Consider the following 15,832-nt stretch of genomic DNA (forward strand, 5'->3'; position numbering starts at 1 on the left):
AAATGCAGATGCCTCACTGAATGTGCACATTTAAAATGATGTGATTGTATTCACATCTGTACAATATTTAAAGCCATATAATACATATAAATAGAGTCCTCAAGCTACTATGAAATGCCTAACACCTGGCAGATGAGATAGCGGCTCATAGTAGTTTAAATACTGTATTTTAATTCACTTTTCTGAGGCAGTCAGGCTATGTAATTACTAAGTCATAAAGTTGAAAATATGACTGCTTAAAACCTTCCCCTTCAGATATATCTGACAGAACACACAGGTAATGTTTAAACACTTGTACTTGGTGTCTTGTGTCTTAACATACGCTTCCTTCACCTCCTTGATTACTCTTTTCCGTCTCTTTTTTCATGCCCTTTTGCATTCTCGTGCCATTTACCTGGCCAATTACCCAGCATCCCATCATCCTTTTTGATTACTCTTCCATTCCCCACTACATCTTTCCTCACTTTACTTCATTTTGTTCTGACAATTTCAACCTGTGCTTTCCCCATTCCTTTGAGTATGCTCGATGTAAAATGAGTGCTTTTATTCTGTACTACCACAGAGTCTGAATTGTGGTTGCATCTAATGAAGGAAGCCAGGCCTCCTCGTCATTTGGAGTGGGCATGTCAGACAGTCTCACGCTGTGACCGCAAGAAGTAGATACAAAGGAAGTCTTGTGCATCTGCTCCAGACTGAAGTAGGAGGAACAGGAATGACAACTTATTCTTGCGTGTCTTCCACAGTCTCAACTGCACTTCTATATAGCACTTCCTGTTTCTTACAATTTTTCATATAACTAAACAAAAAATACAACACAAATATCACTAACTCAGCAGGACTTCAGGGAGGAGGGTTATGTGAAGAAAAATGTGGTCTACAACTTGATATGTGGCATCTTTAACGGGTGTTTATAAGACAAGTAAGTGTGGGTAATGTTTTAAACAATGTTTCAAATGTGATTCTAATTTAGCTCATTAAAGGTGAATGAATAACCAGATTAATATTTTATGCCAGGAAAGGTATAAAATATTCATTCACATTATGGTATTTCTACATTATTGTATGCCATGTATAATACAATCAGAGTGCTGGTGGGTATGCTACGTTCCAGGAGCCCTACGTAGCTGCTCTTCATTCCTCACCAGTGCTGTAGGACAGATACTGTGGAGTCCACGCTTAGAAGCTCATCACTGAACCATTTCTTTTCCTAATGGAAAAGCTTTAATGAAACTGTGGCTGTGGGAAAAATGTCAGGTTTTCAGAAATAAAACATTTCAGTCAAAGCATGTCAGCTTTGGCACAACACCCATCGGGAAAGAAGGCAAACTGTGTTAATAATTTAAGAGCTTGACTTGGGATGTCAGCACAGGTACTTGATGATCACACATTGGCGTGTCTGAGGTGGGTTGGTTTTTTTTTAATGCTTGTCTCATCTTATTTCTCCTCTATATTCCTCTTCTCTGCCTATGAAAATCAACTTCAATGCACACACACACACACGCACTTGTTAAGCCCTTCTTCTCTCAATCCTTAAGAAACATGCGGGGAGAACGTGAAAAGTTGAAAAGTTTCACAGTATAGAAAACTGTCTTCCATGTCGCCTCTCTCACTGCCATAGTTAAGAGGCTCTATTATTGCTTAGGGCTGAGGCCTGTCTTGTCAGTAGAAAAATAATGTTGTCATTCCTAAAATACGAAAACTGTACAGTACTGTAATATTTGTCCAATATATGGAAAATCTTCCAGAATTCTCTCAGAAATCCATACCACTTCTATTTTAGTGTGTTCTCCCAGCGGCTATCCGCTGTTACAAACTGTACTGGCTTAACAAGAAAACTGCACAGCCTAATTCTATATGCATAAAATTGTTCCATTATTCCTGCAGGTAAAAGGGTTGCTTTTGAGCATGAAATGCTGAAAGCGTGTAGGGTACTGGGACAGTGCTTCTGGCAGCAGTCTTTCAAACAAAGGACTCTACCTATAGTGTTCTCTTGTTTGGGTCAGGGATAATATCTGTTATATATATAATTCTTTCTTTGCATCTATTTTACAATAAACAGTTGCTAGGAGTCTGTCAGTTCACGTATTCAGAAGAAATACATATATATATATGTTAAGTAGTAAGTAACCGTTCTGTTGTTTTCTCATACTATTTTAGGTAGCATATTCTAATAAAGTGGTTTGTACAGGCTTTACCCTAAAAGATCCATGTTATTCCATAATGTGGATTATCACCCATTAAAATAATGAAATCAATCACTGAAACTACAGTGGAGTTTGTGTCTGTATTTGTATGTGTGCATGATAGTTATAAAAGAAAGCATCCATTTATAAAAATGGGCCATTTGGGTGATTAAGCAGATGTGCTCTTTGCCCTATATCAGGACAAATTTCTGAAATGAACAGTCATCTGCTTCTGCAGATGGAGAGCTCTGAGGGAGGATTAGCGCTTTCCCATTGCTCACTGTAAACAACCTCAGCCCCAGAGAAGCACAGAATGATCTCCACTGACTAACTGTGATCATACGAGCAACCTACTATAAAATTAATGTCTCTGAGCACACAGTAACTGGCTTATATGCTATGTGCGTGAACAGAGTAACAATCAAATGAATTTTACACATACACATACACACATTAGAAGCTTCCCATTATTCTATTTAGCAAGAAGCAACAAATGCAGTTTATGGTCTTAAAGTAAACTACTTAATTGTCGTTTATTTTCCCACATGTAAAAAAAGCTCACACAATTAGTGCAACAAGCACTGTGATGCTGAGAAATAATTTAGTTCTTTAAATGGTGGCTATTGAGCCAGTGAAATAAACCTTATAATCACTGAGGTAGGAGGAAATACAGTACAAATGAAAAAGGATTAGCAGCCTGCCAGTTGACTCTCTGATCACTAGGGCTCAGTTGGCACTAGTTTGTATTATGGATAACCACAGAGCCACAAGTGGTAAGGTGTCAATTACATTAAGTTTGTCCAAAACCAGAAAGTAACTTTCCAAAGATCATACAAGAAATACAATGATGTTCTCATTGTAAGAATGAGGACAGTATGTAAAGATCGAGCTGCCAAAACAACCGAATAAAACCAACCCACATAATAACACTTTTTGGGATGAATTTATAGTGCATTTGCCTAATGAAATCAGTATTGCATACTTCAGAGTAAAAGCCAGGGATTAAGGAAGACTACATTTAATCCTCAAGGAGTTGGAATGTTCTTCTTGTAAATTGTAGCACTGGCTTCATGCCTCTCACTGTGGATGCTCTGCAACCAGCTGGGTTGAAAATTGTAAACACTCAAAATTACTGTTGGAGACCCTTTGCTAAAATACACACACAGAAGTATAGGGCTAATGGTGTTCTGGAAACCCAGGGGAATTTGTCAGCATTTCTGTAGCTGAAAAAATCTGTAGAGCAACAACAGCAAAAATCAGAATAATTGCTGATGATTTTATCAAACTAACTTGCCAAATTTATTGCAAGCTGGTAATTAGTACACAGTGAGAGGAGGGTACAATATACATTATATCTTTACATTAAGAAACTAATGAAACCATCAGCGCAAATATTACAAGAGAACAAAGCAAATAAAAACAAATACAAGCTTTTGTTGCCTAAATTCAATACTTAAAAATCTTTTGCTTGAGCAAACTTTTTTTGCTCACCATTTTTTTCCCTGAACACATTAATTTCTTCAAAAGAATAAAATAAACACAAATAAATGGTAACTAGTATAAATGTTATTTAAATAGTCAAGCACAATTTTGGGGGGCCTTCTAAAAACTCTAATAAAAAAAGAATGTGATCCACTACAATTAATGCTCATTCAGCAGCATCAGATTTATGACTACTAACACTGCACATTAAAGCCACCACAGCAGGTAGATGTAACAAACTAGACATTTAAAGTGATAGAGTAATTTAAAACTAATTACTTGAGAGAAGATTCAGAACTACATATGTGAATACAGGCAAAATTCTTCAAAACCTTGTACAGTGCAGTAGAATGCCACCAAACTGTCAGCTAGGAAAATACACTTAGCAAGAAGTTAGGGTAGGAAGGTTCTACAGAGGGATCTGGACAGGCTGGATCAATGGGCCGACACGAATTGGATGAGATTCAACATGGCCAAGTGCTGTGTCCTGCACTTGGGTCACAACAACCCCAGGCAACGCTACAGGCCTGGGGAAGAGTGGCTGGAAAGCTGCCCCATGGAGAGGGACCTGCAGGTTCTGGTTGACAGCCAGCTGAACATGAGCCAGCAGTGTGCCCAGGTGGCCAACAGCATCCTGGCTTGTGTCAGCAATACTGTGGCCAGCAGGAGCAGGGCAGTGATCGTGCCCCTGTACCCGGTACTGGTGAGGCCGCACCTTGAATGCTGTGTTCAGTTTTGGGCCCCTCAGCACAAGAAGGACATTGAGGTGCTGGAGCGTGTCCAGAGAAGGGCAACAAAGCTGGTGAAGGGTCTGGAAAACAAGTCTTATGAGGAGTGGCTGAGGGAGCTGGGAGTGTTTAGCCTGGAGAAGAGGAGGCTGAGGGGAGACCTTACTGCTCTCTACAATTACCTGAAAGGAGGTTGTAGTGGGGTGGTTGTTGGGTCTCTTCGCACAAGTCACTAGAGATAGGACGAGAAGAAATGGCCTCGAGGTGTGTCAGGGGAGGTTTAGATTGGATATTAGGAAAAATGTCTTCACCTAAGGTGTTGTCAAGTATTGGAACAGGCTGCCCAGGGAAATGGTTGAGTCACCATCCCTGGAGGTATTTAAAAGATGTGTAGATGTGATGCTTAGGGACATGGTTTAGTGGTGGACTTGGTAGTGCCAGGTTAACGGTTGGACTCGATCTTAAAGGTCTTTTCAAACCTAAATGATTCTAAACCTACTTGTTTTATAAACCAGCCACTGTTCTGTTTATGAAAAGCATTCTAACTAGAGCACTTTCTTTTTGCAGGAAAAAGCCAAAACTCCTAAAAGGCTGATGAAAAGAACTAGAAAACGCACTTTTCCTCTAGAAAGCATAGGGAGAAAATGCAATACAAATAATCCTTCCCTAAACTCCTTTGACTGGTGTGAGGCTGCTAGCACTTATGAGTCCATTTGGGTGCCAAAGCTGAGGGAAAAGGGGTAAGGTGCCATGAGAAGCTACAGACATACAGACACTGAGGTATCTGACAGGTCTGAAGGCAGACTCCTGAGTCTTACTGCTAAATACTTTCTTTTTTCTGCCAACACAAAGAGAGGTGGCAGGGACCCCCTGGAGTAAGACTTTGTGAAGTGTAGCATTATCTGAGATCACATACAAGACTAGTGAGAAGATGCTGGAAGTAATTACTGAGCAATTTTACTTGTGGTTTGAATCACTTTTAATCAAAGGCTTCATAGAAGAACTCTTTGAACACAATCAGAAACATATACACATACGTTCTGTTTTAAACACTTTCTGTATTTAAAAATATGCTTTCTTCAACATTATATTGGTACGCTACTTTGTACTTTGTGTTATGCAACCTCTGTTTACTTCGCAATCAGTGATAAAAATCCTGGTGCTTCCAATGAAAATATGAATTAAGCAACTCCTACGTGCTCTGAAAACCCTATTGTAACAGCAGGGTCTATAGCAAAAGCTGCAGAGCCTCACTTTGATGTAATACTGGGGACACAGCGTCTCCATAGATACAGATCTGTGCTCTCCTCCCTTACCTGTCCCTGAATTTCTATTCTGATCTGTGTATGCTGATTATTTACTTTTATCTAATTCTTCTCTTAATTTTGTGGTAGCCTTTATGTAGGCTGTATAAAAAGCCAGAAGTGAGCCAACTAGGGAGAAACAAAGCTTCATTATGGAGTAGATGTGTGCAATAAAATGTGGTTTGTAAGATTATCTATTCTTCCCAGCAGAGTCAGGTCTAGAGATCTCTGTCATGTTACAGATCAACACTGCACTACACCTTTCCATGAATAGACCTGGTTGCCTAGGTTGGGACTAGTAATATCCTCCAGACTGTAAGAAAGCCATTACAGCCATTACTTTTATAAAAAAAGAAAGGAAACATGTACCTAATCAGCTAATCAGCGCTTGGTTGGGGAAAAACATTAGTAAGTAATGCCTGACCGGTCAATAGCTTTCGATAGCCTTTGTGCATACAAACATGAAACTGCCACACATTCAAAAGAACTCTATTAGTTATTATTTTTTGCCCACTGATGATTGCCTAGTTTCATCCTCTGATAATTCCAGTCACTTCAAGTGGTATTTACACAAAGGTTAAATTTGGCCTCATGTGTCCTGTGGCTTGCGGAGAGAATGACCCACCTTTTCCAGCATTTGCTGTATCGTATAGAGAAGCATGACTTTCTTCTCTTTTGGGATTCTTTCGAACTTTTATAAAGTAGCTATTCCCAAGTGATTATTTCCTTTCTCAATTGATACAACAAAAGATCATCACATAAAAAAAAAAAAAAGAGTCCCACAGTGATTCTTCTTTTGAACACACAGGCAATGCTGAAAACATAAATGCACATGTGCAAGAGCTCTCATCTCCTGCCCCTTTCTGATACCTGTTAGCTCCATGGGAAAGTAAAGGAAAAGGAGCGTATTAAAGCTTTCTGCATCATCAGGGTGAATCATTCTTTTCATTGTGATTATTGCAAGGATGCCACTGATAACCGGAGAAAAGGATGAGCATACCTGTAGTTCTTCAAATTGTTCCAGTTTAACCTACAGTCTAGAAGGAAGTCTAAAGGAGGAAAAAAAAAAATCCACTTACTAGTGAGTGCAAGTTGCAACTTTTCCCCTGCCTTTCTATAACACTCTGGACAGGAAAGCAAATGTCTTTCAGGCTTCCTCTCCTTCACTTTCCCATCTAGGAATCTCATTGCTTTTTGATGATGATGATTTCTGTAAGTTCATGCCTAGAAACAAGCAGAATACCATTTTTAAAATCTGGTTGAGTTGGTAGAGCTTTCTTTACTGAAAACTGTATCTAAGTATCACTGGAGCCTGGCTCACAAGAATAGTGAAGTGTGCGCAGACCATCTGACAGTGTCTCTATTTCTATGCATGCTGGTCACTGGAAACCTTTAGATTACATCTGACGTTTCCCAAAAGATAGCCTCTCAGCACAGTAACGTAACTGTGAGGAAACCAAACTTAATTCAAAAGAACTTCATAGGCCTTTATTATTCAGTAAGTTAACACCTTAGTAGGCCATCAGTCTGGTTTCAGACTGGATTAGAGCCACCTTCTGCCTTCAGGTCCACACTGGTAATGCTACTTGCGCATTTTAGGTATTCATTTAACTGTAAAATTCACAAGTAATCCCTGAAGCCATGACTGCCTTCAATGAGCCAATGTTTACAGGACCAGGCTTCCTCCAGTTTATTCTTACTCCTCAAACCCCAGTTTGCATTCCTTTCTACACAGCAGCCTGTCACAAGAAGCAGGGAGGATGGTCCAATCTGTAGCCCTGTAGGCTGTGAAGTTAAGACACCTTCGTATCTAAGTGATGTGGCATGTCCCTTCTCCCTCATGTAGGGGAATAGACAGAGATCGGCGACCAGAAGTTCACGGGATGTGACGGAAAGATAGACTCCTCCCCATAGGAGTGGCAGGAACAGGAAGTGCAAGAGCTATATAAGCGTGTGACGCAGTTAAATAAATGGACATTTTGTATCCATCATATTGATGTCTGTGCATCACTGTCCCCAGGGTGGGTAGAGCCCTGTGTCCCGGAGATATGCGGCCCAAGATAAGTTCTCCCATAGAAGCATACAGCAACACCTCACATTGAGGAAATTCCATAGCCCAGGCTTCTACTTCTTGGGCAAGTTTTCTGAGCAACAGGCTGTTTTATAAGAGCTGGGAAAAACCTCTCCCCTCACTACGTTTCAGGTTGAGCTCAGTGCTATTTGTCAGTGTTCGTTTTGGCTTGAGGATCACAAGGCCTAATGGATTTGCTCTTTCAGCAGATTTAAAGAGGTTTAAACTTTAGAAATTACAGTTTAAGTGCCTATTTCTTACATGACCTTAAGCATCTATCAGCTAGAGCTATAAGTTTTTGGAGCATGTGCAGCAATACAGCTTTATTTACCAACTACACATAGACATTTCCAGACCAGAACACCTTAGACTGCAGTAGGCTGAATTAAACCTAGACATCTTAACCTCACCTAATTCTTCAGTATTTATGATGGTGACCATCAGAATAAATACTCTTACATCAGAATCTATTTGTAAGAAGTTCACTTTCCACAATAACAGAAGAATAAATGAGACTCTTTCTTCAAATGTAAGCATCTCTGTGTTTGAAAACTGGTGATGGATAAACATTTAAAAAATCTCAAACAAAATTTTACCCATAATTTATTGATAATTTTATGAATTAATTTGCCAAAACAGTAACATGTCATTGATATGATGCATCAGCTTGTTTTCCACCTTGGCAGAGAACGATTTGTTTTATCCAGCTGAACTGCAAAAGTTAGAGCAGTATCCAGCAGATCTTCAGATTAATAAAATCACCCAAGTCCTAAAGGAAGCTGCAGATTTCTAATTCAAGATTACAGTGTCAACAGGAAATTAAAAAAAAATTTAAACAGGCATTTGTAGTGCTAAGAAATATATGGATCAATTCCAAGAATTCTGGACATTTTAACTGTATCCTGATGATAGGCACGGTAAAATGAGGCAGGATTAAATCATTCTTCAGATACAAAATCAAATAACCAGAAGAGTTATCGACTCTACTTTTCTCATCAGTACCTGAAAAGCTAAATGCCAGCATTCTTCTAATAATCAGCTACACACCTGCATTTGAGATGTCAGCTTAGTATTGGTAATTTTATCAATTGTTATCCCCTGTCTAAACTGCCTGTAGTGAACAAGGTGAATGAGAAGTTTATGTTAAACAGCTGTTATGCCATCTGGCATCTCTGACTTCCACAACCCTTTTCAATCTGGCTTTCAGCCTAGGTAAGGTACAAAGACTACATTGGCTTAATTGGTCTATGATCTCCTCTTGGCAAAATACAGAGGTCAAGTTTCTGTGCTGATTATTGTAGATTTGTCAGCAACCTTTGTTAACATGAACCATTAAGTTTTGTTGACTCATCTGCAGACGCTGGCAAGGATGACCACAAATCAGTGTAGTGACTCTGGTCTCTCCTCTCCGGGAGGTCTCAGAGGGTGATGTTGGACAATTGCTCATCTGCCCAGAGGGCTCTTGAGAGCAGGTTTTTCATCATTCCACTCTGTTGCCTTTCTTGTTCAATGTTTACCCGAAGCTTCTCAGGGACAGAGCAAGACTGTCTGGGGCTGTCATTTCATCAAAATGCACGCCAGGTTCTCCTTGGTTCACTGTGCTTTTGCATCTGATGTAGATGGTCAAATTGACCCATCTCCCAGCACTTGACTAGTTTGGAGATCGGTACAGGCAGACTGGTTTAAATTCCACTTGCACTACTTATTTTTAAGAAAGCTATTCGTGAGTGTTGGAAAGCAGAAGGTGAGGCTGGCTTGGAACTGATAAGTCACAGCTGTAAGTTTAAAGTTCAAAAGAATTATTCAGCTCTGTTATAAAGGCTGCTCTCAAAAGAGCAAGAGGGATGCTAATTACACTGTTTGAAATGAGGAGAAATTAAACCATTTTCTTAGTCCACAAGGAATACTTCAATTCTGGAAATGTGAATTTAGCCATTCATCCTATTACCAGACTTCTCATACAATTCTAAAATACATGAGCTGTATCAGAGTCAAAGTAGCAGTATATGTTGGCTTTTTTGGTTAATATTCACATCTCTTGAGTTCACCAACCACAAGTTTCATACCTGAAACTGCTGTTGAATGCTGGACAGTGCGGAAAAAGCAAAACTGCCAGTGATTATTTACTAATAAAAAAAAAAGATACTGAACAATTATGGAAGTTCAGGCAATTATTCAATTATTTTAAGTTAGGTTATTGATAGTTCATTGCTTAAACAAACAATACACCTCGTTGTTCACTGACCACTCTGCTCAAATAAAGCTACTACTGTCATCAATCCTTTAGACTTCCTTCACAGAACTTGGAAATACCTTTGCATCACCTCATAAAGCACATGGGGGAAAGCAGCAATATCTGAGTCATATCATGTTTGTCAGGGCTATCCAATTAAATTTGCTGCTGTTTTTGTGGAAGCATTCTCTACGTATCACTTTAGGAGCTAAGACTTAAGGTTAAAGTCTTAACAACTGCAGAAACTTCATATTAAAATTGGGGCACTCGAGAATACATAAATAAATAAATACAATCTACAGTGCAAAAAACTATTTTTAAAATAATATGCAAGCAACCTGCAGATCATTAGATAGCATGCCCCAAAACAAGTATCACTATAAAAAGGATAAATTTATTAGAAATTGATTTTTTACTGTGCAAGGACCCAACATTTACCTGGTTGGTGTTTTACTCACACACTAGATCACAAGCATTAATTAGTATCTCATTCTATTTGGCTCTCACTTCTCCCCCAAAGCACTTTCTGCCCTGTTCCTCCTTGCAGAAGGCCCAAGTTACCAGTGGCTATGAAGTGGAGAAGGTAAAGGCAGAGACCTCGGGATGATGTGGGAGGAGGTAAAACACAACGAAGGGTTTCTGGGACCTCATGACTGCAGGACAGAGTGGAAACTGCCCAACCTCTCCTCCTCTCTAACTGTCCTTGTCTTTCACTGTGACCTCCTGCTGCTAGGCTTTAATCCTCTCTAATTCAAGTATTATGAGATCTTTTGCTAGCAACAACTTAAAACCCAAAAAAATTTTACTTCTTCCTGGGAGATCTGGAGAATGGTAGTCAAGAAAATACTCTAAGGATTCAAATCATCTACCTGCTCAGACAAAAGAGAGAGGAGTGTGCTTCCCTGCTCTTCCCTAACCAACCAATTTTATATGAGGAAAACCAAAAAGGAAAGAGTATGAAGCTTCTAATATGAAAGCTCACAGTCTACAAGAGAAAGACATTTTTGATACTTCTTGAACACTGGCATTCAGCTAAAGATGGCAAGAATAATACCATTAAGCTACTCTTGTTTCTTGGGACATTACACACTAAGGTCATCTGAGCAACATCATATCCTTCAAAATCCTCAAGCCACTTGACTATCAACATACAGAGTTCATCTATTTGACTTTGTAACAGTGGAGTAATTCAAGTTTGGAAGCATGACTGCAGCATCAAGTAAGATTTAAACACATACATGAGTTCAGTCTGTTGGACTTCTTAAAACCCGCTCTATAAAACAAAACCACTATTCTTTCTCTGCTCAAGATCTTCATATTTGTTTGTGACCACTTAACTACCAATACTTTTAATCCAATATTTATCTATTTCTCCTGCTGAAAGTAAAGCAAGATCATGCTCAACATGTGAAATATATTCAACTTTCCTGCAAAAAATTACACAAGTGGGTACCTAGTATGTATAAGACAGGTATCAGAGTGTGTCTGTGTGTTGCACGCAATATAAAGTTATTTCTAGACTTAAGTTTTAATTACAATTACCAAAAATTTAAAAGGTAAGCTATTAAAGCAATACAAAAATTTGGGCAAAATTAAGTAGTACATGAATATGAAAAACCAGTTAAGGTTAATGGAAAAGATTTCCAAACATGTAGGAATAGACATGAGAGGTATCAGCTTGCTCCTGGTACTGATTCTGTGCATTAATCATGAAGACATGATAAAAGCCTTTTAGTGACCAAGATGCCAGCTTGGAGAAAAGTGAGTTTAGAATGTAAAGATTAGCTTTTTCCTTCTGGTCTCACTGCAGGGCTGAGTTGAGTGTCTCAAGTCTCTGCTTCTGTAATTTAAATCAATTTCAAGACTTCTTTCTAAATCGCATTGCAAATGTAGAAAAAAAGCTATTGTATCCTCGCCTCAAACTTATTGATAAATACTGTTGCCTAAGTTCATGTTTTTGAAAGGTCTTTTCTATATTTATCTGTTGAGGAACAACAAATACACCTTCCTCTCTCCTCCCACCCCAAATTCCATATTTTCCGCTTTGTTTCTATTTATACTGGTATGTCTTTACATGTAGGAAGAATAATTTACTCATTTGAAAGCTCATTAATTAACTCAATACATGTGTTTATAGCCCCCTTGGAGAATTCCATTGCCCAGAGATCTTCAGTTTCTATAGCACTTTTAACTGAAGAAATATCCACTTACATTTTCTCCTCATGAGTTCTATAGGATATTTTACACTAGCTAATCAATGTAGAAGCACACTATCTATCAACTGTAATTTGAAAGCAGGTAATAATTTGACTGGACCTTCACTTCAACATGTTCATAATGAAAAAAAACTTACACTCCCACTTACATATTTGCTAGCATGCAGTTTTAAACATCTACAGTTACCTTAAGCAACTAACTAATGAGACTTCAAAGCCTTCAGAAAGAAATTAAAGCAGGTTTCTAAGTCACTGACTATATAACAAATATGAGAAATACAGCAAATTACAGTGATGGCTTGAAGAATATTTGTTTTCTTAGTATTTAGTTAGACATGTACTGCATAAATTAATTATTTCAGAGTTCTAATTAAAGACCATCAAGAATTAAAATATTTTTATTTTTCTCTGGAAAAGTTTAAGTCTTCATCCTACCATTAATTTTCAAACTTTTATCAGTCCCTACTCAGAGAGGTGGATATTACATTGTGGACATTCACTTCTCATCAGAATAGATGGTCAGCTGTTCTACCGCTGCAAGCCTGAATTTCAGAAATCTCACCTACAACACAGTCACATATTGAATTCGTGAAATATATTTCACATAGATTTTTCAATACCTAGCAACACAAAGTTAAGTCAATTACAGTGTTTATCACAGAACTTAATGTCATTTTTGTTTTTTAAGTACTGACATTCACTGCTGAGTACAAAGGAAGTTCCATCCCTCTCTGAAGACAGACATAAGGCCACACAGGAGCCTCCTACTTGCACACAGGAGCAGATGTTGCTGCCACCTGAATGATAAAACTAATGGACTTGTACATAAACAAAATGCAAGAAAAGGTGTGTTCCAAGAAAAAGCCAGATGGGAAGGAGGCCTTGAACTATTCATTATTTATTCTATTACACTGAACTATTTGTTTATATATGCTTATACTGATAGTATTTAATTCTTAATTAATTGTACAGTTCAAAATAGCTTTTTATATTTTAACTAGTACTTTCTTTTTTGTAACTGTAGTTTTAGTTACTGTTTTCTCCCAGAAATCTGTCTCCCTCTAAGGAAAGTTTTCAACAGGGGCCGCTTCCTAGAAAGCCACTCTTTTCTCAGATAGGACTCACTGCTGGTTTAGCAATTATTTAACTTCTGTTTATCTTATCCGAGTTACAGAGAACTCGGACAAAGTGCAAAGGGGCATTTAAAATTAACTTTTAAATTAAATTAAATTTTGGCCTGCTGATGCTATTTTCTATAGCATGGATAAATAGAACATGCAGTAAGGTAGCAGTTCTGAGTTTTGTGGTTTTCTGCCTCAAACTCTTTAATGTATATGCAGCAACAACAACAAGAAGCATTAGATTTTCTTTCACTTATTTTTCAAGAGTTTTGGGTGTTTTTTTTTTCCTTCTGATTAGTGCTAAGTATTGCTGGTCAATGAATTAATATGTCCAAGATCACACGAATTAGGGACTTATGTTAGCGAAACGTTTTCTGATTTTAAAAACTGTTATTGCCTGAATGACCTATACTTCTCAATATCATATGCCACCATTTACATAAAAATCATACTGGCAATTATATCATAGGTTACATTTATATGGAAAATACTTGTAAGCATTTACATTCAACACATTAGCATTTTACGCAATCAAAGAACAGCAAGAGTTTCAAATTTTAAGCCGAAGCATGTCAGCAGCAACATTCTTTTTATCACTTAATGAACTGATAGTTGAAAGCGGTTTTAAAATTGAATCATTTCTGTAAATGTAGTATCGTATCACTTGAGAAGTCAGTCAGAACCTCAGCCCCAGTATCACCCCAAAATGACTAGTTACCAACCATCATATTATGTCTCAAAAGACAGCCAGTAATAGAGTGCCTGTCTTAATCCCATTTATAGGCCTGTATGAAGTGTGACTGGCAACGTCCATCTTTTATATATAATACAAATGTCAGAAATACACAGAAAGGTTTTACTCTCCTATCGAACATTATCCAGGCCAATTAAAAATAACATTTTGTGTCATATTGCCTTCACATTACATTTCTGGCTTGCCTAGTTGTTAACCTACTTGGATAGATGACAGCTGCATCTACCAATGTCCAATGGATATTAATGCTTCTACTGCTAAAGTGCAAAGAACAGTTGAAACTGATTCCTCATTATATTAAAGACTAAGGCATTCGTAAAAGAGAAGGAAGTAAATCCCCTTAAATGAAAGCCATGCAAGTTACACATCAGAAAGTGTGGATCCCCCAGACTGCAACTCGTTTCCATGAAGGAGAGCTAACATCACCATGTTGAAAAAAAAAAAAAAAAAAATTCAGATCATCAGCCTACAAAACATCTATAAAACGTCCGTCGACTCATCAGCTGTATGCATAGAAAGTGAGGAGAAAAAGCAACGCTAATCTAAATATTTTCTAAATACAGTTTTGTTTTTCATTGTCTTCTGTCTGTACCTGTATAAAGTTTTTTCAACTGTGTTTAGTCTGCAATCTTTTAAAAGGAAAAACACCAAAGGCACTTTTATTTTATGTTAACCAAGGCTGAGCTAAAGCAAATGGCTAACTTTATAAGTTCCTGAATGCAGTGACTCATGAAACCAAGTTCAGAACTGACTTTCACAGAAACCAGAACCTTTGTATACTGAGTATATACAACGAACAACAGAAAATAGTGCTCCTGTAGCTCCCCGTTTGGCTGTAAGGGCTGGTCTGGGAAGTGAAACAAGCTCCAGTGACCAGAACTGCCATACTACGACACCAGGGAGTCCCTGATTCCCCATCCTGAATGAGTAGTGTATTTATATACATATAAAAATCCCTGTGAGGATTTGAGCTTTGGAGTGATAAAGAAAAGCTGCTGTAAGACATATAGTTGTGACAAAACATCACTACTTGATCGTCATAAAAGCCACTCTTACATTCTTCAGATCTTCTTTAAGAGAACCTCTGCACAGCCCAGTGACTTACAGGTTTGACAAGACAGAGGTGTTTAGTTTGCCTCTTCAAATAATCTCAAAATCTACAAACTCTTACAGATTACACTGTCTTCACACCACTTGATATTAACAAAACATACAAGTTGTTCAGTACAAACAGAAATTATAGCATCTGATGGGTACATCTGCCTTAAAAAGAACAAAAAAATCAAGAAGAACATTAAAGGCAAAATGGATATAATGATTAATTCTGGAGTCTCTTAAAAGATGGTAGCCTAGATATCTTTAACACTTTGACACCAAAATCCCGTTGCCTGGGAACAGAGTCATCCTAAGTAATCTCAGTATTTCATTTTTTGAGCACGGTCACTTTATTCAAACGTAACCACAAAAACAACTAGCTCCCATAAATCCGGAAGAAACACAGCTGGTCAGTACAGCAAAATGGCCTGAAAAGACTTAAGATTTCCTTTACTATATGCTGCCTTATAAACATTACCTTAAAATTCAAGTCCCCTTCTGAAAACTGCCTTTTTCCTATTCCACCGTAATATTAATACCACTATTAATCCACCTTAATATATTGTTTACCAACATGAGGCATTTCCACCTGCAATAAATAAGCTTTTATTCAGGAGGAATTACTACTCCAAAGCAAGTGACAGC

The 15,832-nt window shown here is 38.0% G+C and overlaps 1 long non-coding RNA gene across 1 annotated transcript in view; it reads right to left on the reverse strand.

The window, feature by feature from the left end:
• LOC135313290 (uncharacterized) overlaps positions 1–15,832 on the reverse strand; it is a 163,489-nt gene that overhangs the window by 118,686 nt on the left and 28,971 nt on the right. Inside the window, exon 2 of the long non-coding RNA XR_010372909.1 lies at positions 6,777–6,921. This is a non-coding gene — a long non-coding RNA (uncharacterized LOC135313290). The remainder of the gene's footprint in view (positions 1–6,776; positions 6,922–15,832) is intronic.

This window comes from Phalacrocorax carbo, chromosome 4 (assembly GCF_963921805.1).
Source record: "Phalacrocorax carbo chromosome 4, bPhaCar2.1, whole genome shotgun sequence".
Lineage (NCBI taxonomy): Eukaryota > Metazoa > Chordata > Aves > Suliformes > Phalacrocoracidae > Phalacrocorax > Phalacrocorax carbo.